Source organism: Tamandua tetradactyla, chromosome 1 (genome assembly GCF_023851605.1).
Source record: "Tamandua tetradactyla isolate mTamTet1 chromosome 1, mTamTet1.pri, whole genome shotgun sequence".
NCBI lineage: Eukaryota > Metazoa > Chordata > Mammalia > Pilosa > Myrmecophagidae > Tamandua > Tamandua tetradactyla.
In genome coordinates this window covers 11,153,490-11,179,924 of record NC_135327.1, presented here as the reverse complement: position 1 = coordinate 11,179,924, position 26,435 = coordinate 11,153,490, and the positions used below count along the sequence as shown (strand labels likewise).

Sequence of the window (26,435 nt, the reverse complement as noted above, 5' to 3'; positions counted from 1 at the left end):
AGTCCATTAAAATCGAAAACAAGTATTCAATAGAGCTTAAAATAATGCCTGGCACTCAAAAGTGCTCTCTGAGAGTTTGGTAAATGAGCCCCCTGCTAAGCACCCCCCCAACTTAGGGGTCCCACATCTCCCCAGGGAAACGCCCAAGAGCCTGCTGTAGAGATGAGGGTGGTCACCGCAGCACGATGTCCAGCAATAACCCCCCCAAAAAAATATCAGAAGCAACCAAAAACCTACCAAGAGAACCAGATCATTGGACCATAATGTAGAAGGACTATGCAGAAGTAGAAAGAAGGAGGCAGAGGTCTTCACTAATGCCATTTCTATTATTAGAAAACAAGAAAGTTGAGGAACTTCAACTTGTCAGGCCAGCGTTTCTCATCCTCAGCACTATCAGTGTCTGGAACCAGATAACCCCCTGCTGTGGGGGCTCTCCCGTGCATCGAGGGGTGCTCAGCAGATCCCTGGGCTCCACCCACTAGACGCCATCAGCAATACCCCAACCCCCCCAGCCATGATGGTCAAAAATGTCTCCAGACATTGCCAAAGGCTCCTTGGGCATAAAATCGAGCCCCGCGGAGAATCACCCGTCTACACAGCACTGTCTACACAGCACCAGGGATGGTTATGTGAACAAAGCAATCACCAAAACGAGTATTTCTATAGGAACCTGGGTAAATTTGTGAATTCGTGGAGTCTCCAGAATGGGAGCTAGTGTCCCCTCTGGGAAGGGAAGTGGGAATTTGGGTGGAGGGAGGAAGGGATAACAAGAGAGACTTTCACCTTATGTTTTATCTGCCTGTTTTCCCGGAAATGTACATATGGGTCTGTTACAGTATAATGAGGGGGACGGGAAGGGGGGCGAGGGGGAGGCAGGAAATCACAGAGGCCAACCCTGCCACTGACCTGCTGTGGGACCCCAGGTGCTGCCGTTTCCCTCTCTGGTCCTCAGTGGCCACAAAGAAAAAGAAGGGTGTTTCAGGAGCAGATCTCTGAGGACCCTTTCTGCCCACCCACAGCCCAACGGAGCCCCAAGGTGACCTGACCCCTCCGTGTGAGGGCAGGTCCCTCCCACGCAGCCCAGCAGTGATACAAAGAAGAGCTTGGGGTCCCAGCTCCCACCCGGCAGCTCTGACTAATTAGGGTACCCGGGAGGGGGGGGGGCGGTCAGCCACCCAGCTCCGCGCGGAGAGCTTGGCTGGGGCTTGATTAAATAATTGCACAGAGCTTACTGAGTAATCACACCGTCTCAAGAAGCAGGGAGCACCCTACAAGGGAGGCCCGTCGGTGAGCGGTGGGCATGGGAGGGGTGATAAAATTCTAATCAGGATCCTCATCTATAACACACGCCCAGAGCCCCTCTCCCGGGACGGCACCTCACACCCCGCACAGGTGGGCGATGTAGCCCCCGTTGGACGGCTCAGGAAGCTGAGGTGAGAGGGGCTGCCTTAGGGTCCGGGGTTAGAGGTTGGCGGCGAAGGAGTCTCCGGAAAACAAGGGAAAAGGCTCAGGATCGAAGGCTCCTCTGGGAGGTTTTGCTTGTGGTTTGCATCTCTGTTTTATTTCCCAAGTAGGGTTATTTCTCTTCTTCCAATTTTGGGAAACAAACCTACTGACAGCGGTGCGTCTTGCCAAGGTCAGGCTGCTGCCTAGCAGCCCAGGGCCAGGTGGGGGGTCAGGGCAGCTGGGGGGCTCTGCTCTCAGGCCTCATCCCCTGGGGCGCAGGCCTTCTGGGCTCCAGGGAGCCACCCCTGTCCATGGCCCAGAGGTCAAAGCATTCTGATCCAGCCGAGGCTGGCCCCAGACTCGGTTCCTTGCAGCGAGGGCCTAGTGTGGCTGAGAAGAGGAGCACATGGCTAAGCGAGGGGGCAGCCATGACTCTCCAGGGTCCGAAGGGCCTGCTCCCGAGATGTCCACTGTCCGCTCAGTTCACTGCCCGCCCTGCCACCTACCGGCCAGCCCCCACTGGCTCACTCACCCTGGAGCAGGCCAAATTCATTAATAATGATTAGACTCTCCTCAAGAAGAGGCGTGCAATCAAAGGGCCATTAAAATTAAGTGCGGGAGGAGAAAGCCGGGAGGCTGGGAAGGGGGAGGGGAGCAGGGGGAGGGGCAGGCAGAACTGGGCGTGAATTCCCACCGGACACTTCCTTGCTGCATGACCTTGGGGGGGGTCACATGTCATCCTGTCGCAGAGGCTCAGTGTTCCCGTCCCTGGAACGGAAGGGCGGCAGCAGCTGCGGCGCGGGGGATGGTACGTGTATGCAGGAAATGTTGGGTGAGAGCAGGGGAGACCCACACCGACCCCCAGGGTGGACGGGTGGCCCAGCAGAGGGACGGAAGGATAGACAAATTAGCACAGCCGTGTAGTGTAGTGGTGACAAGGTGGTGGTGGGAGCCAAGCTGGCAGGCTCCAAATCCCTTGGCCACCTTATAGCTGTACTTCTTTTCTTTGTAGCTTCTCTTAGTTTGCCTGTCTGTCCATTTTCTTATCTGAAAACGGAGGATAAGAGCGGATTCTCACCACCTAGGGTTCTTAAGAGAAGCAAATGTGTTAGCATAAACCCGGTACCTGGTGAGGGCTTTACGCCCTCCATGGGTACATGGCAGGTTGTACTGAAGCTTTGGACTGGTCACTCCTGTACCCAGGGGTCACCCCTGCCCTAAGCCCACCACACAGTAGGTGCTCAGAAAATAGCTGTCCTTGTGAGCCAGCAGTTGTGGTCAGACCCCGCCTTTGCAGGAGGCTGACAGTGAGCACCTCCTTAAATTTTGCACCCTGGATGCCTCACTTGCCTCACCCTAATTCTGACCCTGGTCTGCCCACTGCTTTCCATCTGGAGTCTCCCCAGTCCCCTGGGGTCAAGCTGCCCCCCAGCTCTTCAAGAATCTCCCACCTGAGACCCATGAGCTCCCAGTCCTTGAGAGGTTAGGGCAGAGGCCAGATGGCCACTTGGAGATTTGCAGGTAGGATTCCTGCTGGGAGGGAGGCTGGAAGCCTCTTAGAAGCTGTGTGAGCGGAGGGTGGGAGCGTCACCCGTGCAAATGACCGCAGCGCCACCCGGTGGTGATATGGGAGATGGCGCAGCAGGCCCCGGAGGGCAGATGGGAGCTCCTACACTCATTAAACGCCAGGACCTGTTCCAGGGGCTTCTCCTGAGGGCATTTAAACATTCAGCCAATGTTAATTGTGGACCTACTACAAAGCACTGATGGGTGTTTTTTTCATACTATTATATTACTTAAGTATAACAACACTCTAAACAAGGGTTCATTATCCTGTTACAAATGAAGACACCCCCCCCCCACCAGGCTCAGAGACACAAAGTAACTTGCCCAAGATCACTCAGCTAGGCCTCAGGGGATTCAGTAACAAGCAAAACAGACCCGGTCCCTGGTTTCATGGAGCTTACTGCCTAGCTGGGAGAAGAGGCAGAAATCACGAATTCACTCAGCAGGTGCCCCTGTGCACCAGGCACTGGGCTACGTGCTAAGGATGCCGTGGGGAAGGTGGCCACAGTGCCGGCCCCCTGGAGCTTGTGGGGGGGGACAGAAATTAATTAAATAATCACACAATAAATATACACCTGTGAGAGGAAACGTAAAGGAAAGGTATGGGTTCTGAGACCGAATGTCAGGTTGCCTATCTGGTCTGGGGGTAGGGGAAGTCTTCCATGCATTGTGCTGAGCTCTGAGAGGTGGCTGAGCCTTCCCTAGGCAAAGAGGCATTCATTTGTTGATAGCAAATGAAAGCAACATGTCTCCCATCCATGTCCTCATTTTTGGTTACACATCTATGAATCCACAAATTTTATAGCATGCTCTTACATCCTACCAAATATATGCTTTTGCAAACTGCTTTCTCGGTTGGCATTGTTTTTTCAGGTCTTTGCATGTCAATTCAGGGAGAAGATTCATTTTAGCTAAGGGGGCCATCATACTATTGACATCTGCCATTTGCACTACAATTTATTTAGCCTGTCCCCTGCTGACGGACACCTGAGTTGGTTCCAATTTTGCATTCTTACAAACAGAGCTAAAGCCAACACCCTCCAAGTGGACGGATCTCCAAGCGCATGCGTGTGACAATTCCTCCATGGTCTGTAGCCTTAAACTTTGAAATCCTTGTCAACGTCACTTTGGCAATGTTTGCTTTATACAATAACAAATTCACTTACTAGTTCACTTACTAGTTGAAGCCAAGTTAAGGTTCTGAAAAACATTTGGCAAAACATTTCCCACTTTTCTGCAGTCCGTCTTTTCCCTTGCCTTTTCTTTTATCATGTTTCCAAAACAGACAGCTGCTTAGGAGACATATATAAAGGGTTTTAAATGACGTTGATAAAATAAGTCTCTTGTTTTCCTCAACAGGGCTATGTTCGCAGAGTGATTTCAGGATTTCGGCTGACAACTTCCTCAGCTTCGGGCTGGCTGTTGTCAGGGCTGGTGGCACCCTCGTCGTTACCCCAGGTCACCTGCAGGTGCAAAACACCTAGACGTGGGCAATGCCTGGGAGGAGTTGTTTGTATTTCCATTAGGGGGTGAGCTGGTTTGCAGGGTGCCCATCTGTGAGGAGCCTCACATGGACCCTGGAGTCACTCAGCACCGTATTTCTCATTAATCCCCATCAGGGGTCATGCCCCCTACACCTGACTCCAGGTGTGAGTGTAAACTCACACAGTTGGGGATTCTGCGATGGCAAGTCTGGGGAAGAAGTCAGCACTAAAAATCTGGAGGCACAGGGTGGTGAGGTGTTGAGTGTGTGTTAGTGGAGGGAGGGGTGGACACTCCTAACAGCACTTTTTCTGAAATTGCCCTGATCCTCAGATCTTTGGTGAAGCCTGCACAAGGCTAGACTGATGACTGGTGAAAGGGATTCTGTGGCCAGGCCTTGTCCCGTTCTCTACCAAATTCATTCACTGGGAACCGTGAATGGTCCACTCTGCCATCAGCTGAGCCGAGCAGAGCTAAGCAGAAAACACCTGGTCCAGGAGAGAGGACATTTGATCCGTGGCAGCTCCGAAGTTCACCACCAGGTGGCAGCTTTGCCCTGGTCTCTCCGGGATCTCTCTCCGTCATTTCTCCACAGCCTGGTTCCTTAGTTGAAACCAGCAGAGAAGGCAGCCTGCCCCTGAGATCAGTTGAAGCCACTCCTTGACAGCTGGTACCACATGGGTACTAGAGTAAGCCCTGACCAGCTGGCTGCCCTGAGCCTCAAGTTGGCCATGCCCGTCTCTGGGTTTTAGTCTTCCATCAAGCCAGACCTATTCCATCGTAATATGGGCCTGTGGTACTGATAATGTAAGACAGGCACTGGGGATTCACTAGGACCCTCAGATCTGCATCCAGACCCTGCCTGGCAATTCCTCTACTTGTCTCAGCTGTGTGATTCATTTTGGGCCCCATCCCCAACCCCATCAGAAAAGCCCTCCAGCTGGATAAAACACTGGCAGTCAGTTGAGACACAGGGGACCTCCTGTGTCACCTGAGAGTCTGTTTCCAAAGGGGCTAATGCCATTCCATCAAGCATAGCGCAGGGTTATCAGACAGTCAGGAAAACCTCTCAGGCAAAACGAGGATGTTTGAAGCCAGCGTCCACCAGAGTGAGGACTGTCAGAGCCACTGAGGTGGCCCAGCTCCCTGCCTCAGCTCCTGTCTCCTCACCCACAGCCACGAGGGCCTGAATTCAGGTTCAGCTCCACTCCCTGAAGCCGTGGGCTTGGGCCCAAGCCTGGTCTGGAAAGGTAAATGGAGGGTCACAGGCCAGTGGTCTGGGGTCACATGCCAAGCCCTGCCTTCTTCCCCCCCCCCCCCCCCACTGTTCTAGGCATCTGTGACCTCACTGGCCTTAAACACTCACCTCAGCCCTCTGTGGCCCCGTACATCAGCATAGGAAGCCCCCTTTGAGACCCCAGGTCTCTGGGCCAGCACCCAGCACAGACCCACCTGATGGACTGGGGGTGCTGCCTCTGGCCTGTCTTCTGGCCCCCGGTGCCCCAGCCCCTGGTCAGGGCAGACAAGCCTGTGGAGGGAAGGTAAGCAAGGACAAGTACTACCCCAGAAAGCCTGCCTAAAGCCTGAGGTCTAATAGGTTCCAGGCCACATGCACTAATTGTGTGTGTGTGTGTGTGTGTGTGTGTGTGTGTGTGTGTGTGTGTGTGTGTGTGTGTGACCTTTTGCTGTCCCAACACCCCCCTAAGCTGCAAGCCCCATGAAAGAAGGAACCATGTCATGCCTGTCATCCCTGCACCCAGTAGTGCCGGTACTTGGTAGGTGCTCCAGAAATGACTGCAGAATCCGTTGAAGAATAAGTGCATGCCTTCCAGAGGAGACCTTAAAACCCTTACAAAATGCCTTACAATTTACCAACCACTTCCCACAGTGATCTCATTTCATGCTCACACCTAACTATTGGTGTGGTACTATTATTACCCCTGCTTTACAGTGTATTAGTTTTCTTATTGCTGCTATAACAAGTTATGACAAACTCAGTGGCTTAAAGAAGCACGAATTCATTATCTTAAAAGTCTGTAGGTCAGAAGCCCAGTGTGGGTCTCACAGGGCTAAGACCAAGGTGTCCCCACAGTTGTGTTCCCCTCTGGAAGCTCTGGGGAGAAGCTGTGTCCTGCCTTTCTGCTCTCCCTGGCTCGTGGCCCCTTCCTCCCTCTGCAGTACCAGCAGTATCCTGTCTCTCCGATGGAAGTCAGGAAAGGATCAGCTTTTAAGGACTCACGGGATGGCACTGGGCCCACCCAGATAATCCTCTCAACATCTGCAACCCTAACCACATCTGCAAAGTCCCCTTTGCCATGTGAGGTAGCACACCCCACGGGTTCCAGGGGTGAGGACGTGGGCAGCTTTGGGGGGCCACTATTCTGCCTGCCACCTGCAGACTCTGAAACAGAGAAGTGAATGAACTGGCTCACCGAGGCCTGGTAGCTGGTGAGGTAGGATTCAAGCCCAAATCCTCCCGGCTGCAGAATCCAGGCTCTTTCTCCCCTTGTTGCCACGGAAAGAACTCGGGGTCTCCAGACCCCTTTTCGGGAGGCAGAAAAGCAGGACACATCAGCCCAGCTCCGTAGAGAAAATTCTTAAGTTTAAAAAAAAAATAAGACATGTTTATTAGACAGTGGGATCATAACAGAAACACTCTATTTATCATCACTGTTTTAGCAATATATACTCTTTTCAACTGGTGGCAGGTAGATGTGCCCTCCCTCCACTGAAATTGATGCCTCTCCTCACTGCAATATAACAAATGGCCAGCAGATGGCGGGCCATGCTCACAGCAGCCTCCTCAACCCCTCCTCTTTGGCGGGGGCTTGGGGTGGGGACAGGTTGACAGGAGTAAAGGTTTTTCCTTCTATTCTACAAAACCCGCTCGAGGAGGGATTGCACAGCAGGGCAAGGTAAGAGCACAGAGTCCTGGGGGGGGGTCACCCAGTCTCAGGGCAGCCAGTCTGGGGTCCTGAACTTCCTCATGGGGTCTGCACCACCCCACGCCCTTGCTCTGAGTCAGACCCCATGAGGTCAAGTCGGCATGGGTTGAGTGGACCTGGCGTGAAAGGGTCAGGCTTGTTTGCACAGCTGTGGAAGGGAAGGGCAGCTGGTTTGCAGGTCGATCACGGAGAACCAGGGACTTTATACACTTCTACAAACATCTGTCGTTTCATTTCCTCTTCCCTGCAGCCGAGTGGGGGACGTGGCATAAAGTGGGTGCTCAAAAGAGAATAAGGAGCAAAACAGCATCCCTCCAAGCACGAAAGCACACCAGCAGGACATAACTTTTAAAAGGGTCAAAACTGTAAACTTCTATTCAAAGTGAGCTAAAGGACATTTTAATAGTATGCAAAATGTAAATCAGAATTAGAAAATCTTATAAAGTGATGGAGCTCAGGAAACAGTTAGAAATTTAAATAGTCATTTTAGAGGGAATCCATTGATCAAGCAGCAGAGACATTTCAGCAGGGCCTTTTGAGTTCACTTGGCAAATGATCAGCCTTTGCTTATCTTATAAGTAAAATTTCTGAATGGAAAATTCAATATCCCCATTTTCTGGTCACTGGCTATAAAGATGTTGATTTAAATTCATAAATATAAAAATTTCCTGTGATAAATAGAGCAAAGATAATGTTTTAGCATGTACAGTGCTGTTGCCCTTTTGAAGGTAATAAATTGCTAGGTGATTAATGTGGGTCTTCAACGAAAAATAAAGAGCTAAACCTTAAACTTAAATAAGGAGGTTTTGTAATTAATTTTTGCAGGTGAAGTGGTGGGCACAAATATTTTTACTGCTATTCACAAACATTTTTGTGAAGACAATCTAAGATGTTTATACTTTACAAAAATTATTTTGGGAGTATTAAATGAAAATAAATGTCAATAGGATAAGCCAAAAAAAAAAAAGTCATTTTAGAAATGAAGACTAAACTAGAAGGAAACCAGGGACAAATAAACCCTACAGATAATGCCTTAAGAAGAAAAGGTGAAAAGGAAGAAAAAGTTTTCCATCAAAAAGGAATGAAGAAAAGAAAAAAGAATTGAAGAGAGAGTTTTAAAATATTTTAGAGAAATTGATTGATATTGAAATCAGGAAAAGAAGCTTCAACATATGAATAATGAACCCCCAAAGAAGAAAACCAAAGCAAGGGGACAGAACAAATACTAAAAATTATAATTCAAGAAAACTCACTGAAATGTTTTAAAAATTAAATAACATATTGAAAAATGCTTACTGCATACCTAGAAATATTAGTCCAGAACAATCAAGATCAGGACATATTGTAATAAAATTATTGTGACTGTAAAAATATAGCAAACTATCCTTCAGACATCTAGGGAAAAATTCAACTAACTTATAAGTAAAAATAATTAGATTATCATCAGACGTTTGGAGAACAACGGGGTATACCAGAAAAAAAAATAGCTAACATATTGAAGATATTGAAGCAGAGAACATATGAGTTAATAATTTTATGTCCAGCAAAACTGACTTGCAAGTATAAAGGGTACAAACTGTTTTTAATACGCAAGGACTCAGAGAATATTGTTCTCATGTGCCCTTCCTGAATAATCTAAGAGAAACAAACTTCAGACAACCAAAATGAACAGGAAGGCATAAAATAAGGACTACTGGTAAACACTAAGTATATAATCCCTTATAAAACTAAGACTGAGGATTGAGAGAATATAGCATGTAATGGCTGTTTGCTCTAACAAGATAGCTACGATACCACTATAAAATACAGAGCATAGGAGGAGCAAATGCAAAAAAACAAAACAAAACAGAAAAAAACATGTTCTAAATTATTCCCAGGAGTTGTGGCGGTGGTAGAGCTATCACCATTGCAATTTTGAAGCAGTTGTCTATGTAATGTGGAATAAAGCAAATAAGTAATTTTAGAATATTCTAATACTGAGGAGATCAGAGAGGGCTGTACTACAAGAGAGATTAAGTTAAAAATCCTAAAGGTGAACTGAAATTATTTGTATAAACGCAGGGCCTCTTCTCCTGGCTCCTGGCTGAAGGGTGTATGTGCGATAAAATGTCTTCCCTAATGAACAAACGGGTAGCAGGGTGCATCCCTAGCACCCAAACAGTGGTTATGAAATATGACTTTCCATTTTAGTTTTAAAAGGCCTTCTTAGAGAAAAGCCTGATTTCAGGTTTGAAAGAGGAAACGTGCAAGGTGAGCCCGGAACGGAAGCAAGGACGTACTCAATGACTATAGTCACATCAAAATAACTTAGGAGCCAACTCTTAAGCCTCTTTGGAGGCTCTCACTGGCCAAGAACGAGACAATTTGGCCTTCACAAAGAACAACACTTGCAAGTGATTAAAACCCAGCAAATATGTTAAAAATCCCAGAGTTCATGATGATATTGGAAAGAAACTGATGTGACTTTTTCAGAGGATGATAAAGTACCAATTCATTATCTTGAAAACTGGTAATTAAGGGAAGGGAATCTAGTTCTTATCCCGCCTTTCTTGTAGGAACTGTATCAGGAAAACGAACAGTATGTGAGGGGAAGCGTCCCTTTATACAAGTATTCTAACAGATAAATGAATAAGATAGGATAGGATTAGAACGTCGCTATTTTTGCAACCCCCAATGAATGAATGGACTAGATGATAGTGAACATCCACGACCACTAATGTCACAGAGAGAGAGGGCCCCCCAAAACTTGTGTCTCGTGATGAAAACACACATGCGCGTGCGCACACACACACACACACACACCCAGGGTTTTCACCAAAAGGATTGTATTGGCGTCTGATCAAGCCTCAGGAGCCAGCTGCCAGTTGGCAGGAATCACAGGGGACAGAGGAACCTGCTGAACGACACCAGGAGGAGGCAGCCAGCTAAAACCACTCTGGCCAAACAAATGGGGCCTTCAGCAAATAAATTGTAAGGAAAAGGGTGGGGGGGGAGGGATTATAGGTTAAAAGAGCTTTAAAGACATCAGTTTTTTTTAAATGATCAAGGATAAACAATAGTGTCTGGGAACACAAATTAAGGTGGTCAAACAAAGACTACTAGTCATATTTGGGGGACCAAGTGGGTTAAGATTGGGAAGAGGCACCCAGAGGAGCCTGGGCTGGGAGAGGCTTGCAAAGTACTATTTCTTAACTCCAGTGGTGGTTACAAAGATGTTTGTGTTGAGATAACTCATTAAATCAAGCATTTGTTTTGTGCGTGTTTTCCTTATCTATGTTTATTTTACAATAAAAGGGTTTGAAAAAGACTACGTGACTGAATGAATGAACGATCCTAACAGGCTGCTTTGATGGGTGACTTCTGATGGGCGATGAAGGGGAAACTCATCCAAGACCACACATGGGCTAAGCTGCCCAGCTGGGCGTGAAACCCCAAGAAGTTCATCTGTTCATTCAACAAACAGTCGCTGCTGTCCGGTGAGTTTATTGCCAGGAAACAGCCACGTTAAAACGATCAGGCTCTTACATCCACCCGGCCTGGGTATACAGCAGGAGGGGATTGGGGGGTGGGCAGGGAAATTGCTGGCCGTGGTATGCAGCTGGGCATAGTTGCAGTGAGCCCGGGCCCCTCCCTGTGCAGGGGCTTCCTGGGGCTCTCAGGAGCTGCCGCCCAGCTCCACACCCTCTCACCCGGGCTCTGAATTTGGAAATGCATTTGAATTCCTGTGACCATCTCTCTCCAGTAAACTTACTTCTGTTTCCCGACAGCTCCCCTGACTTTTCTGTTCCCTGGGGAGAGTGAGGGTCTGGGAGACCATCTCTGCCTGTATCTAAGAGGTCAGCTGGACTGCCCTTTCTACCTCTCCCCAGGGGGTGGGCATCAGTGAGTTGGGGCAGGGAAGAGAGGAAACATGCTTTCAGCTCACAAGCAGAGCCTCCTCCCTTATCTGCCTTGTTTGCTGGAATCCCCAGCCCCTCACTCAGCGGGGCTCATAACAGGAGTTTATTCCATGCATGATGAATGAATGAATAGATTTAACATCTCACTTTTGATCTATTTCACACAGAGTCCAAGACTCAATTGATACTTTTAAAATATGTGGCCTTTCACTTTAAACTGGGAGTTATACTATAACCTACCCTCAGTTACTGGGAGAATTGACCCAGTTACTGAGTATAAACACTGAGGCAGTGGCTGGCACACACTATCCCTCAGGAAGTTACCCATGTGATCTTTGGGAGAGGTTGTCCAAGGCTAGGACCCAGTCGGTTTGGGGGCAGAGTGAATGATCCCTCTGGAACTCCCTGGAGTTTGGACGAGCCATTAGGTTCACTACCCTGGTGGCACCCAAATTCACCTGTGATACCGGCCTGGGGACAAGGGTCAGCAGCCAGGAACAAGCATTACTTGCCAGGCCACGGAGGCCTTCACCCCCTGCCACTTGTGGTGTAGAGAGATCGTTTCTTTGCCCCTTCAGACCGCCCACAGGGGCCAGATTGAGGGGCTGCCTTCTAGCTCTGAAGAAATCAGATCCAAAGAACGAAAGCATTGGAGGGGCCCAGATCTGCACCCCTCTCTAGAACCCCCTACCCCAGCTTCACCTGGCTTGGCCGTGCCCTGGCTCTGGACGCCAGTGCAAGATGGATAGCCAGGCAGAGAGGCCGAGGACACTGTGTGTGCTGGTTTGAAAGGATTATGCACCCTAGAGAAGCCATGTTTTTTTAATTTACTTTTTATTATGAAACTAAAACAACATAAAAACACAGACAGTCTTAATATACAAACTTTCCGTGCATGGTGTACAATCAGCAGCTCACAATATCATCACATAGTTGTATATTCATCACCGTGATCATTTTTTAGAACAATTGCATCATTCCAGAAAAAGACAGAAAAAGAAAAAACTCATACACACCATGCCCCTTACCCCTCCCTCTCATTGACTACTAGTATTTCCATCTGCTCAATCTATTTTAACCTTTGTTCCCCCTATTTGTAGAAAAGCCTTGTTTTAACCCTCATCACTGTGCAATCCCTACTCAGCACTTATAGTTTGGTGCATGATTAGATTATCTCCAAGGAGATGTGACACGCCCAGTTGCGGGTATTAACCTCTGATTAGGGGGTGATGTGACGCCACCCATTCCAGATGGGTCTTGATTAGTTTTCTGGAATCCTCTAAAAGAGGAAGCATTTTGGAAAAAGCTTGAGAGTCCCGAGAGCCACGAGAACCACAGAGCCCACGCAGCCAGAGACATTTGGAGATAAAGGAGGAAAACGTCCCTGGGAGCTTGATGAAACAAGAAATCTCAAGAGAAAGGGAACAGATGTGGCCATGTTCGCCATGTGCCTTTCCATGTGAGACAGAAACCCTGAACTTCATCAGCCTTTCTTGAGTGAAGGTGACCTCTTGTTGGTGCCTTAATTTGGACATTTTTATAGCCTTGCTTTAATTTGGACATTTTCATGGCCATAGAATGGTAAACTTGCAGTTTAATAAAACTCCCTTTTAAAAGCCGTTCCGTTTCTGGTATATCACATTCCAGCAGCTAGGTGGCTAGAAAACTAGAACACCCTCCCAGCCCCCAGCCTGCAGAAGCCAGCACAGCTGGGAGCCCATCACGTATGCCTCTTGTATAAATGGTTCTTTTCAGCTGAAAGTCATAAATCTCCACTTGTTTAAGTGACAGGTTGATTGTTGTCTTGGCTCATGGCAGACACACACATAGGAAACCGTCAACCTTCTACTGCAGGGGGAAATTGGTCACACGGCAGGATCAGAGCCTGGGCCATCAATCACTGGGTGGTAGGGTGGAGAGGAGGCCACGTCTGGAATGGGGATCCTGCTAGGGAGGGCAGACACACCCAAGTTACAGTCCACCAGGAGCCTTTGTGCTCGCTGCTCCAGCCGGCCTGGGCTAATCTCAGCAGTAACACTAAAGGCAACCTTAGTACTCTCATTCCTGTGCTCCTGGGGTGGCCACCATTAAGAAGTGATAATTCAAGGGTAGAAAAGTAAAATATAGGAAAAGTGTTTCGGTTTGCTAAAGCTGCTGAAATGCAGTATACCAGGAAAGGACTGGCTTTTAACAATGGGATTTATTAGTTTGCAAATTTACAGTGAAATGATAAATAATAATAAAAATGTCCAAATTAAGGCATCAAGAGGAAGATACCTTCTCTGAAGGAAGGCTGTTGGCATCCAAGGCTCCTCTTCGACTATGGGCACATGGCGACATCTGCTGGTCCTTCGCTCCCAGGTTCCGTTGCTTTTCTAGTTTCAGTGGCTCTCGCAGTTCCTCCAGGGGCTTTTCTCTCAACTTCTATGGGTTTTTCTCTCTAAGCTCTCTCCAGACTTCTCTAGGTGGAGTCTCTCTTAGGACTCCAGTAAAGGATTTGGACCCACCTTGCATGGGCTAGGTTACAACTTAATTGAAACAACCTAATCAATAGGTTCCACCCACAGTAGGTCTGTACCCACAGAAATGAGTTAAAAGAACATAGCATTTTTGAGGGTACATAACAGCTTCAAACCAGAAGGTGAACAGACACAAAGGGGAAATAGGGAAGGGAAAGCTAAGAACAACCAAGGGTGAGGTTAACAAATAATGTGACTTACAGAGTCCTAGACACTTGCAAGCCATGGGCCACAATTCTGACTCTGAGCTTCCTAGCAGCCATTGAGAAAAGGGGAACGTAGTCTGTCATATGATTCAGAAGACCTGTCAGCTAAAAACAGAAGTTTTCTCCAAGGAAAACATCTACTTGCATTATTTATGTATAGAAGAAATTTCTTCTAGAGCTCTCATGGAAAAGCCCCTGTGGGCAGAATAAATGAATCTATCCTAAGCAAGATCTTGACAGTAACTCCAGCTGTTGATTTCCTGGGGCTGTTTCTCGTAACTCTCCCCAGTGAAGGCCCACATTACAATGCTGAAGCCGGATTTAGTAACAACAGTCGCTTCCTGGAGAACCTTCCAAGGGTAAGTGCTACAAAATGCTTGTTCAGTTAAGGGTTACTAAGAGCAAGCAGTTAAGTGATAGAAGTTGTCCCTTATGAGTTTGGGAGATTTATACATTTTTATCTTAGCAACTAAAACTTTTTTATTGTATTTTAGAAGCATTGAGCTGGATGCCTTTTGAATGTCAATGTAAGAGTACAGGGCCAGTTGTCCCTGCAATAACTAGAAGCCTCTAGTGGTTAACCATAAAAACACAACATTTGCACGTAGGCTCATCAGCATCTCAGGCTCATCTAAAGTGATATCATCAGTACACACCGTCCAGAAAGTCTAAGAATGTTCTAGACTAAAGACAAGATCTACAAGGAAAAAGTCAGCCTGTGGAGGCACCAGCTTTCACATACAATATGGATAAATCTCATCCACATGACATTGACCGAAATAAGCCAGACGCCAAAGAGTAGACAACTGTATGATTTCAATTACTTAAAAAGTATGAAAACTTTTTGTATGTGCAGATAGAAGCCAGGATCGTGGCTCACGCCTTGGAGGCAGGGAGCGGAGGGAGCGAGGGAGCGCTGCTGCAGGGCTGGCCAGGTTCTGCTAACGTGATCCGGGTGTGGGTAACAAGATGCGTTCCGTCCGTGGAAACCCATTGCGTTGCATCCTTGTGATATGGCCCCTTTTCTCAGTTTGTTATACTTCAATAAAAAGTTGCACGGTGTATCAGGCCACGACGGCGCCAAGTTAAAATTAGGGATGCCGTCTGGGGGGTGGGAGAGACTCGGCCTCTGTCTGGAACAGGGCGAGGGCTCACTGTGAGGCTGGCATCGGGCTCAGCGGGGACACGGTTCAGTGTGTGCCCGGAGTCCAGGCTCACTCGGTGGCTGGAAGGGCTGGGCCTGGGACAAGGAAGGGCCATCTCTGCTCCGCGCCCCTTGCCTGACCGCTGCCACTCCGGGGTCTCACCACTTGATGTCTCCACTCGACGGATTGCTAAGTGAGGAGAGCAAGGCTGGGTACAGCTGCCTGGATGGGTGATGGCCCTCAGCTGGCGGAGGTGAGAGGCGGAGGCCCTGGCAGAGACTGAGAGGTGCCGGCGAGGGACCCCGAGTGGCCGCAGAGCTGACTGGCCTGGGGCCCCGCGAGCAGGCCAAGCGAGAACTGCAGACGCCAAGCCACACCCGGGAGCCCTCGGCTTCGCCCCGTCTTAGGCAGCACTGGTGGTGTATTCAGTTGGTGCTTAATGAGCTCCAAATCTGGGCCAGGCCCTGGGGGTTCCACGTGGGGCCCACAGGGCCCAGCCCTGCCTTCCTGGGGCTCACAGTCATGCCCTCTCCTCCAGTCCCTCTGACCCCATCGCCCTGCCCAGTATTAGAACACACCCCAGACCAGTGCCTCGGCCAGGTCCCCCCACCTCTTCTGGTTATTTCCTATAACCAGAAGGAAACCGGCCGGCACCTCTCAGTCTCTGCCAGGGCCTCCGCCTCTCACCTCCGCCAGCTGAGGGCCATCACCCATCCAGGCAGCTGTACCCAGCCTTGCTCTCCCACTAGGGTGAGTGAGGCAGGGCCTCATGTGTCTGGTGGACCCCAGGGTTCCCAGGGTCTGGCCCCGAGGGGATCTGCCATGTGGAGCAGGGATAGTAGCGGGGCTGTCTCATCAGCTGAGCAGAAGCCAGTGGAAGACAGCATGAGGCTTCCTGGGGAATCTGGAGCCCGGCACCCCCAGACCCCGCCATGCTGGGGGAAGCCTCTGGCAAGGGGCTGTGTGTGGGACGGGTGTGGGTACCTGAGCGGGGCGGGGCCAGGAGACTGCAAGCTGGAAGTTGCAGGGCAGAAATGTACTGGCAGCCCCGCCCACACACTGACCATGGGAGGTTCCACTTCCCTCTTTTCAAAAGTAAACAAGTTGGGGGAGGGAAGGACAGGCTTCCTCATCGCCCTTTGCTAGACACAGTGACCTGGAGACAGGAAAGGGAAACATGAGCCAGCAGAGACTCTGTAGGGACCAGCCAAGGGTGCCCTGCCGGCCTCCACCTCCAGGCATCCTCCCTGGGCAGGCTGGGCAGATGCTGAAGGACAAATAGAGCAGCTGGGACTGGCTGGGACCCTGAGACAGAGACCAGGGTTGACCTTGGGGAAAAACAGCCTGGAGGGAAAGGAATGAAAGAGAGAGAGTCACAGGTAGGTGCTCCCAGGAGCGCGAGAGAGCGAGCCTGAGACACACGCTTAGCTGGGCATGTGGCTGCAAGCAGCTGTTCTGGACTCTCAGAGGACCAGTTTTGGCTCATTTCCTAGGGCATCAAAGGTGGGGGGGATACTAGGATGGGCCCTGTGGTACCAGGGTCTGCCCCACCGCCCCACCACACGTCCAATCGACATTTCCACATTTGCTAATCCTTTGGGCTCTAGGGTAGACCAACACTGTCCAATAGAACTTCCTGCGATGGTAGAAATGCTCTATAGCTACATTGTTCAATATAGCCCTATGTGGCCAGCCACCACTGGACAGCACAACTCTGGTGTTCAACCATTCTTTTTCCCTCCCTGTCTTCCGGTTCTCTCCCATCCTCCTGTTCTGGTATCTCATGCTATCAGTCAATAACTTTTGTTATGGCTGTGAATTGCACAGGCTATAAACCCAGGCAAAACAAACCCACGCAACATTTTTCTAGAGTATTTTATTTTAACCTCAAGACCCCAGCCTGCCTAGTGGCAGAGATTTACTCTAAATAAATTCAGGTTAAATGGAGTCAAGTGGGTGTTTCTCCCTCTTTTTCCCCAGAGTGCATTCAAGTCTCAGAGCAGGGCAGTGAATAGGCAGGATCCAGCATTAGGAGGGGGGACATTTGGGTCACAGTCCATGTTGGCATCCAGCCATTAGTCCATGCCTTTTCTTTTGAGTCTCTTCTTAATCTCCAGACCTCATCTCTAGGTTCTACTATCCCTAGAGGTGAAGGGGGGGGTGTGTGTGAAAGTCCCACATCAGAGACCTAAACCAGCATCCAACTCTACTGCTCCCCTCTGCCCACATACCCCATAGTCCTTATCCCGTTGTTAATAATAGTTAATTGAATCCCTCCTACTTTAAAATCACCAGCCGTTTAGTCTCCAAAACAACCCTCCAAGGTAGGTAATATGATTATCCCCCATTTTACAGATGAGCAACTGAGGTACAAAGAGGTAGTATGGAAAAGCTCACACAGGAAGTATTCTTGGGCTTATGCCTCAAAAGCCAAAATAGGAATTAATCCCCCAAATATACTGGCAGATCCCCCAAAATAGTTATGCATGAGACTATTTGTTGCAGCCCTTTTTATATTAGCAAAAGGCTAGAAATTACTCAAATGGCCATCAACACAGGATTAAGTGAATAAATCATTCTGTATTCATGCAATGGAGTACTATGCAATTGTAAAAAGGAATGAGAGTTATCTCCACATACCATAGTAGAGCAATCTTCAGAATATGGTATCGATTGAAAGAAGAAAAGTGTGTATAGCATGCTGCCTTTTTTTATGTAAAAAAGAGGAGATATGAGCATCTATAAAACATACGTATACTTATATTTTTAAAAATGGAAGAAAAAATTTAGAAGATGGCTAGCTATGGGAGAGGGAGAGAATAGAGTAGAGGAAACAGAAGCTAAGCTTAGCTGAATATATTTCATTTTGAAGATTCGGCCACTGAAAGTTGTTAATGTCCTGCAAAATTATTAAAATAAAATTGAATTTTAAGTAAAGTAATCCCAAACCTTAAAACAAAAATGAAACAAATGTACCTAACTATGGATCAAATTGATGGTGTCCAATCAGAGCAGAAATATTTCAAGTGACTTTAAACACAATAATTGGAATGGACGTCCCCAGCGGGATATTCAAAGGACAAGAAAAACTGCACACACAAAAAGCTTTTAGTCTTAAAATGTTCTCAGTACTATGTGTTGTTAGTAAAAAAGTGTTATTTTATACGTTACCAGATAAAGCAAGTAACTACATTGCCATCAAAAATGAAGATCCTCAGCATGAAATAAAAGATATATAAATATAAAATCAAAGAAGTTAGGTTAAAATCCTGAAATTGAAAATATTAGAATGAACTCGAGATCTCTTTTTAAAAATTTTCTCTAATTCTGCTGAAAATACCTAGAAACAATTACCAATGTATCAGCTATGCACATCCCTGGAGTAAAGATTGTATCTCTAAAAACCATCTCCAGCAAAAGAATGAGGACTCCTTGGAGAAATGATAGCTTCAAGGTCTGGAGCAAAAAAATGTGCAAGATGAATTTGGAACGCAGTATCATTGCAGAAAACAAGGAAGCTATTAGAGCCACGTAAAAAGCACTCAGAAGCCAACTGTAAGGGATTCTCACTGAACAAACATGGAACCATTTGAGTATCAATATAGTTTAAAAACAAATAGATTTGAAATCCATAAGTTCATAAGAATATTCAAAAAAAAAAGGAAAACCCTATTGGATTCCTTTTGAGGCTGTTTCTGAAAATTGGTTTAAAAAAATGGAAAGAATCAAGTATTTATCCTACTTTTCCTATATAAACTGAATCTCAGTGTTGCCAAGTAATTGATTATGGGAAGTTTCTCTTTGTAGAAGTACTCTTGCTAATAAATGAAAAAAAAAATTAGAATTTTGCATTTTATATTTTACAACCTTTAAGGAAATAACAGATCGATGCTATAATCGTCAGTGACTGGAAATTTCACAGAAAGTGAGACACGCATATTCTACCAGGATGTCTGTCCTGGTGGAGGTAGACACCACCTACCTAGGAAGTATTTTTGCCAAAAGATGTTTAACCTGACTCTGTTAAGACACTAGTCATACAAATGATAGAGGATGGTAAGATACGTTAAATGACACCAGGAGGATGCAATCAGCAAAATCCAGTAGGAGACTCCACAAAACAAATACCTTATTTCTTAATTGAAGACAGAGAGAGGGAGAAGCTCTCCAAGTCCCTTCTATCCCACCTCTTATACTCAAAAAGAGACAGAAAGAGGAAGAAGCTGCAGATTAAAAAGAGTCTCAAGAGACATAGCCATCAATGCAGTGTGTACCTTGTTTGGATATTTATTCAAACACATTATGTATTTTTTAAATGATACAACAACTGCTTCTATCTGGACACTGATTGTAGGCTTGAAAATATTGAGGATTCGTCATTTTTTTTTAAAGGTATAACTAGAGATTGTGGTTACACTTTTAAAGTTTTTCTCCTTTAGAGAGACATGTGGAAATGTTTCCAGATGAAATGATATGCTGTCTGGGATTTGCATCAAAATAATCCAGTATGGGCAGAGAGTGAATGCGGATGCATACAAGAAGGCTGTTGAAGATGGGTGATGGATCCAAGGATTCATCATATTATTCTCTCTATTTACAATTTTCTACAATAAAATTTTTAAGGGAAAAAGGCGAAGGTTAACTTATCCAGATTCTTTTTGCATTTCTATTTCAACACCCACCTCCAAAGCCAAGGGTCCCTTCTGTATAGTTTGAGCCTGAGAAAGGTGATAGCATCGAAGACATTGAGCTGAAAAAGAAATACATTGGTTAATACTTCTATTTTCAATCACACATACACTGTGCCCTATTGCGTGCCAGGCACGAGCTAAGTACTAGAGATACAATGGAGAAGACAGATAGGGTCCCTGGCTTCATGGAATATCCAGAATAGGTAAGTCATGGAAATGGAACATAAATTGATGGTTGTCAGTGGGTGGGATGGGGGAAGTGGAAAGTTACTGCTTAATGGGTACAAGATTTTATTTTTGGCATGATGGCAATGCTTTGGACCTAGGCAGAGAGGTAGCGTTTGCCCAACCTTATGAATATACTAAATGCCACGGAATTGTTCACTTTAAAATAGTTAATTTTAGTTAATTTCACTCCAATAGTTTTTTTTTAAAATGAAGGTGAAGTCAGGGAGGTGGTTACTGCTGCCATTCAGGCAAGGGTAGTGGCTTGGACTGGGTGTTCTAAATGGTGGTGGAAAGAAGTGGAAAAAAGTGAGAACATGGGCTGGAGAATTGGCAGAGCTTGAAGACAGATTGAGTAAAGTGTTGAGGGAGGGGGCAGGAATGAGTTTCAGCTTTCTGGCTTGGGTGATGGGGTGGATGGCAGTGCCACTGACTGAGATGGGAAAGCATAAAAAGAACAGGTTTGGGAGAAAGCCAGGAGTTCAGCTTTGGGTCTTATGTTTTACGTCTGAAGTGTCTGGAGGGACATCCCAGTGTAAATGTGACGTGTCCCATTGAACAGACGGGCCTGGAGCTTGGCCTCTTTCCCTCCTTGTTTACCAAATAACCCAGCCTCTGGTCTTATTTCTACTCCTAATCAGGCAGTTTCTTCCAGCCTCAGGAATGTGGCCTTGCTGATCCCTTAGCCTGGAATACATTCCCCCCAGATGGCCCCATGGCTAAGTCCTTCATAACATCTGATCACAGGTCACATATCCCCTAGTCAGAGACTCCTTCCCCAACTGCCCATGCTAAAGTTAATGGCAGTAAGCTAGAGATCCAACAATACTACATAAAAAACAAGTTCTGATACATGCTACAGTATTGATGAGCCTGAAAACATGTTGAGTGAAATAAGCCAGATACAAAAGGACAAATGTTGTCTAATTCCACTCATTTGAAATATCTAGAATTAATAAATCTATAGAGACAGAAAGCACATCAGAGGTTACCTGAAAGGAATGGAGGAGCAGGAAGTTACTCCTTAATGGACACAGAGCTCTGTTCTGGTTGATAAAAGTTTTACTGATGGAAGGTGGTGATTGTAGTACACCCCTGTAAAAGCAGTTGCCGTGGAATTATACATTAAAAATGGTTAAAATGGCAAATTTTATGCTATGCATGTTACCACATTAAAATAAAAAAAAAAAAAAAACCTCCAGAAACACAGTGCTCACAATAGTAAATTTCTCATCTCGTGTCTCATCTCTGGGCGGGCTGGGATTCGGCAGTACCCACATTGGTTTGGCTCGTTACTATGGACTGAGCGCAGGTCCATTGCACATATCTCATTCTGGTCCGGGAGCTACCACTGACCGGGAACTTGAGGTTCTCATGGCAGAGGACAGCTGCTCAAGAGGGGTAGATGGAAACGCTCGATGCTTTGGAAATGGCACCTGTCGCTTCCAAAGATATGCTTTTGGCCAAAGCAAGTCAATGGTCAAGTCCAATATTAATGGGGTGGGGAAGTCTATCCCACCACAGTGGGGAGGGCCAGGGGAGGTAACTATTTGCTGAACCATAATACAATCTACTATACACTCTAACTTTGTTTTCCCTAGATGGCCACAGTGATTGAGAAATCTCCTCACACTCTCAGGAAATGCTGTTATGGATTAAATCATGCCCCCCAAAAGATATGTTCAAGTATGAGTGTGACCTTATTTGGAAACAGGGCCTTTGAAGATGTGAAGAGAAGATATGATTCGTTAAGATGACTTGTGCCCTCAAAAGGAAGGAGACAACTCTGCAAGTGAAATCATTGCCCTCCCTCCTACGTGGGACATGACATCCAGGATGAAAGTCTCCCTGGCAACGTGGGACATGAATCCCAGGGATGAGCCTGGTCCTGGCACCGTGGGTGCCAACAAAACAATGCCTCACTGAACAAATGGGGGAAAATTGTAACAAAATAAGGTATCAGCAGCTGAGAGAGTTCAAATAGAGTAGAGAGACTATTCTAGAGGCTTCTCTTACACAAGCGTCAGCTAAATAGTGCTAGATATAGTTTGATTTGCCAAACCCCAACCAAAACCATTCCTGCCAACCCTAAAGAACACTTAGGGCTCTAACTAAGATCCTACAAAAGTTCCATGCACTATGATTACTTTCCAGAAACCTACAAACTCCAGATGTGTTCCTAGGCTAGATAAGTCCTGAAACCCAGGGGGCTCAGCCTCTCCAAAACATCAACTAGTTCCATCCCTCTATCCTATATTATTGACAGCCCTTTCCAACATGAAAAAGTTAGAATGGGCATAGCCCAAATATCCTAAAGACTGAGAGAAAGACCAAAGGAGAAGGAAGGAGTTATAACAGTGAAGATAGGATTTACCAAATGAGTATGACTGCTGAATCATTATATTGATATTTCTTTTAGTCTGCAGTGTCTTGGAACAGCTAGAAGGAAAAGCCTAAAATTGCGGAACTGTGACCCATACCAAACTCTGAAATCTGTTCTATAACTGGTTGTTACAATGTACTTTGAAATTTATTGTTTTTTTTGTATATATGTTATGTTTCATAATTTAAAAATGAAAAATAAAAAAGAAGGGGAGAGAAGGCAGAGACACACAAGAGAAGAAGGTCATGTGACAATGAAGGCAGAGACTAGAGGCAGCCTCTGTAACCAAGGGGAATGCCAAGGATTGTGGACTAGCACAGACGCTAGAAGCGGCAAGGAAGGCACTCCTCTAGCAGATTCCTGTGGAAGCCTGGCCCTGCCAGCACCTTGATTTTGGAATCTGAGCTCCAGAACTATGGATGCAATAAAGTCATGTTGTTTCAAGCCACCCAGCTTATGGCATTTTGCTAAAGCAGCCCCTGAGACACCATCGTTTGTAAATGAATGAATGAATGAATGAAGGGAGAGAGGGACAGAGGGAAAGAGGAAATGTGCCTTTCAAAGCAGGAAGATTCTCCCCACTCTTCAGATGAGGAACTGAGGCTCAGAGTAAGAAACGACTTGCCCAAGGCCACAGAAACCCCCTGTGGCAAGTGAATCCTGTCCTGCTCCTTCGGCTCAATTCCCTACACACATTGAATATCGTGGGAAAATGTTATTTTTCTGGGTAGCAAGGCCTTGGGAGATAGAGCCACTGTGCTCTGCCACTGTGTTTTGGCTGGTGGGGACATAATCGGGGGGCAAGTACATCAGAGGGTCTCTTTGCTGGATTCGCTCTCGGGGCTCACTCCAAAGCAAGGTAGGACCTTGATTCATCATTTCCTGGTCCCAGAGCCCCGATGGTTAAGTACCTACTAAGCAAGTGAGTCATCGGCATCACTGAGACTTTAATTGCTGACTAAGTATTCCGTGAAACGCTGCCTCCCTGCCCAGGCTATACCCGCCCCTAAGGCACAGGCTTATCTTTACTTCTTTGGGGAACCCCAAGTGTCTAACACAGCTGGACACACAGAAGAGCTCAAAAAATTAGGAAGAAGCCTAGAAAATTCTGGGGGACATGCATCAGATACACAGTGGGCACATTTTTCAAAGTCAGGGTTGCCTGGGACTCTTAACTTTCTGCTTTGTGTGTTTGGGAACATGTGAACAGTTGATATGAGTATAGATTGCTTCTGTAATCAGGGCAGGGTGGGGGGGGGCTCTGGATGGGTTTTTAAAATTCATAGTATCGTGTAGCAAGCAATCTCTTGCTGAAAAATCATCTTCCTTCAGAATCCTCCTCCCACACGTTGTCAGAAGCCTGTTTCCAGAAACCCTGAGTCAACTCCCCAGCGCTCCTCGGCTGGCACGCTCGGGAGCACCCACCGTCAGCCAAGCGCTGAGTGAGCCACCAGGGTGACGGGTGACAGGTGGGGGAGCAGGTGGCAGCCAGAATCGGTGTGGCCACATTCATACCATAGCTGACACAGACGGGGCCTTGACCGTGGGCCAGACACGGCGCTAAATGCTCCCCGCGGATTAGCGCGTTTAATCCGCGCAACAAGTCGAGGCGGCTGGAGCTATTATTACCCTGTCTTACAGCTGCGGAAACTGAAATGGAGAGATGAAGGCACTTGCCCAAGGTCACATAACTAGCAGATGGTGGAATTGACATTTGATTCCAGAACCTGAGCTCTTAACCACCTCCTGCCGCTGCCTCTCACTAGGAACTTGCCCAAATTCCACTGGCAGTAAGTGGCAGAGTCAGAATTCAAACCAGGCAAGGTTCATCTGCCTCCAAGGAATATATACCCTTAGCTGACACGGCATACGTCCTCCTTCCACCCCACTTCTGGAGTTCACACTACCACACTGGTTGCCTTGGGTCAGTTACCTAAAAGCCCTGAGACTCACTTTGCACGACTGCAAAATGAGGAGAATGTCACTTACCCCACAGGATTGTAGAGAGGTTTATATGAGATGATAGTTCCTCCTACGAGACACGGTAGGCACTTAGTCAAGAGACTTCTGAGTTCTTCCTGCTTTCTAAGAGTTCAGTGCAACTGGCCAAGACGACATGGAACAAACCCATTTAATGAGTTCCATGACTGAAGGGTATACCGGGTGATGGGGGGCAGCGGTGAGCCAGAGGCTGGACATGGGAGGGAAAGTCGAGGGCTTCTGTGTATGTAGAAAACTCAGCTGAGGGAAAGCTGGAAGAAACAACCCCCAGTAAGAGGGGAGTGTGGTTCCTCACCCTTCCTGTTTTCCCAGGCTGGCTCAGTCCCAAAGCCTCATCTTAATCTTGTCAGAAGTTTGGACTTCCGCCCCAGGAAGGATCTGCCAGTAGAAGGAAAGTGAGCCAAGCCTTCAAGGAAGTGATGTCTTTTGTGGGTCAAGAAAAGGGAAGAGGCTTTCTGGGAGCGAGAAGAAGGCAGAGAGAGAAGCATGGAAGGGCCCCGCCAGCAGGGCCTTCCTGGAACCAGTGGAGAAACTGAGGCACAGAACAGGTCAAGATTCACCAATGGGGATGGGGCAAGTACCTAGCCCCCAGCCTTCCAGCCCAGAGTCCTTGCCACTGCACAGGAGTCATGTTGTGGCCCCTACTGTTTTAGGAGATCTGAGGTGGGGGTTGAGGGGGGAGTCTGTCTTCACTCTTCCTTTCCCACAGTGACCAACTTCTTCCAGCAACATCTCCCTGCCACTGCCCTGGGGGCTTGGGGAGCACTTCTGTGAATCCCATGGGATCCTCATCTTGTTCTGGAGGAGACAGGAGTAGCTGCGAGACGTTGGTGGGGTTTGACCATGTAAGAAATGGGGATGATAGACCATATGAAGGAAAAGAAAGAGCCACCTCTCCCTGAATGCCTACTGTATGCCTGCATGGGGCCAGGCATAGTCAACATTTTGCATTATCTGATAAAAAAGGCCCACATAGATAATGTGCCCATTTTGCAGATGAGGAACCTGAGGTTCATGGTGGGAGGTGGGCTTCCTGCCCAACTCTCTACTTGCAGCCCATAACTTTCGAGCTCCAGACTTGGCTATCTTGATGGGGCATCCCATTTGTACCCCCCACAGGCTGCTCAAACTCAAGTGATTCTGCTAACTTGTCCCCTCCCCACCCCAGACTCCCAGCACAGCCTCCCCACACAGAAATTAGGATATCAGCCTGTGCTCCAACCTCCCCCTGCCCCATATCCAAGTAGTAACTTGGACCAGGGATCCCTCCTCTGACTCTGTTTCCTAGACCCTGGCTTTCTTCAATCCCAGGGTTTATAGCCTAGTCCAGCTGCTATCTTCTCACCCCTAGATGACCACAACAGCTTCAGGATGTCTTTCCTGCCTCCCGTTTCTCTCTACACCACCCCTGCCCCAGCCAAGTGTCAGGATAATATTTCTTAAATGCACATCTGCCTAGTCTCACCCAACTGAATACCCTATATGGTCTCTCAATGTCCACAGGTTTAACACCTTACTAGGGCTAGCCAGGCCCCCACAGTCTTGACCCTTATGCCCTCTCTGGCCTCATGGTGGGTCACCACCTACCTATATCCCCAAAGCCTGGACATCCTGATATACTCACAGTTCCTCTCTCACTTCAAGGCCTTGGCATGTACTGTTTCCTCTGCCTTCCCCTGGCTAATTCCTTCTCATCTTTCAGGTCTCAGCTTTGTCACTACTTCCCCGGCCACTCCTTCTTTAACTGCATGAGCTGCCCCTCCAATGTTTCCATGGTTTCCTGATACGTCCCCTACTGGTTTACCGCGCCCCCCCCCCCCTCCCCTGCCCCATCATGGTCCCCCGTGGCTAATAAAGCCTTCACAACCATGACAAAGTATCGGAGCAGTACCCTCCAATAGACATATAATGCTTTACATGTGTGTAA

The 26,435-nt window shown here is 47.4% G+C and overlaps 1 long non-coding RNA gene across 2 annotated transcripts; it reads right to left on the bottom strand.

Annotated features, from left to right (window-relative positions):
- Positions 1–2,265: 2,265 nt before the first annotated feature.
- Positions 2,266–24,861, bottom strand: LOC143690870 (uncharacterized). 2 transcript variants are annotated; one of them, XR_013179236.1, is made up of 5 exons: positions 24,497–24,861; positions 21,117–21,219; positions 19,891–19,958; positions 5,947–7,090; positions 2,266–4,475 (listed from the first exon to the last, which is right to left on the bottom strand). It is a non-coding gene; the product is annotated as an uncharacterized LOC143690870 (long non-coding RNA). The 2 variants fall into 2 exon arrangements; XR_013179237.1 differs by having other exon boundaries at positions 6,927–7,090.
- Positions 24,862–26,435: the final 1,574 nt, after the last annotated feature.